The sequence below is a fragment of the Penaeus monodon genome, chromosome 2 (genome assembly GCF_015228065.2).
Source record: "Penaeus monodon isolate SGIC_2016 chromosome 2, NSTDA_Pmon_1, whole genome shotgun sequence".
Lineage (NCBI taxonomy): Eukaryota > Metazoa > Arthropoda > Malacostraca > Decapoda > Penaeidae > Penaeus > Penaeus monodon.
The window spans coordinates 36,242,084-36,243,261 of NC_051387.1; the positions used below are offsets into that span (position 1 = coordinate 36,242,084).

The 1,178-nt window shown below is 30.7% G+C and overlaps 1 non-coding gene across 1 annotated transcript; it reads right to left on the bottom strand.

Moving 5' to 3' along the window:
- Nucleotides 1–240: 240 nt before the first annotated feature.
- On the bottom strand, nt 241–314 carry Trnan-guu. Its single transcript has one exon. It is a non-coding gene; the product is annotated as a tRNA-Asn (tRNA).
- Nucleotides 315–1,178: the final 864 nt, after the last annotated feature.

Here is a 1,178-nt window from a genome sequence, read left to right on the forward strand (position 1 = left end):
TGCATAATATTTCATTATCATTATTGTTATCATCATATTCATTATTATTATTATTGTCATTACCATTATTGTTTTATCAAAATGATTAGCCATATTATTATCATCACCATTATTTGTATTATTCCTTGAGTTTTTCATTTTCTTCTTATCAATATTGTTAAGTTAGATGCGTCTCTTTGCAGCCGGTATATAAGCATTTTGGTTTAAATACAGCATATAAACGCAGCTGTCTAAAAGTAACGCCCCCGGGTGGGCTCGACCCACCAACCTTTCGGTTAACAGCCGAACGCGCTAACCGATTGTGCCACGGAGGCTTAAAAACGGTATCTGCAGTATTTATTTTTTATTTTCATTTTTCTTTCTTTCTTTATTTTTAAGAAATTGCCTAATTTCAAGCCAAGTGTTGGCCAGTGTGTAAAACCGGGGTTGATAAATTGATTATATGAAAGTGTTATGAATGTAAGCACAGAAGTAATGAAAAATAAAATAAGAAGAGAAATGATAGTATAGTAGTTATTATTATTAGTAGTAGCAGTAATGAAAACAATAATAATTAAAGTCCTAATAACAATAATTATGATAATAACTATAGCAATTGTGATAATGACAATTTTTTTAAATGCTGGAATAATATAAATATGATAATAATGATATGAATAATAATCTTCATAATAAAACTATGATGATGATGACAACAGCAACAACAACAAAACAACAATAGAATAACAATGATAATAAATATAGTAATAACAATAATCATAAACAATAATTGTTTGTTCCTTCAGTTTTTACTATCTTTGTGTTCTTGTTGATATATAAAAAAAAAAAAAAAAAAATGACGAGAGTGTGTAGTTCCAGAAGCCATATTGTGGCGAACGCAGTATGAAAGCCTTTACACATTTATAATTGTTCAGTTCAGATAGGTCTCTTTTCTACCGGATTTTGAACATTTAGTCTGGATACAACATTTATACAAAGAGCTGTTTAATTAAAAGCAACGCCCCCGGGTGGCTCGACCCACCAACCTTCCGGTTAACAGCCGAACGCGCTAACCGATTATACCACGGAGGCTTATGAAACATAATTTGTAGTATTTATCATTTATATATTTGTATATTATTTTTTAAGAAATCACCAGATTTTTATGCCAGGCGTTGGTCACTGCGTAAAACCGGACG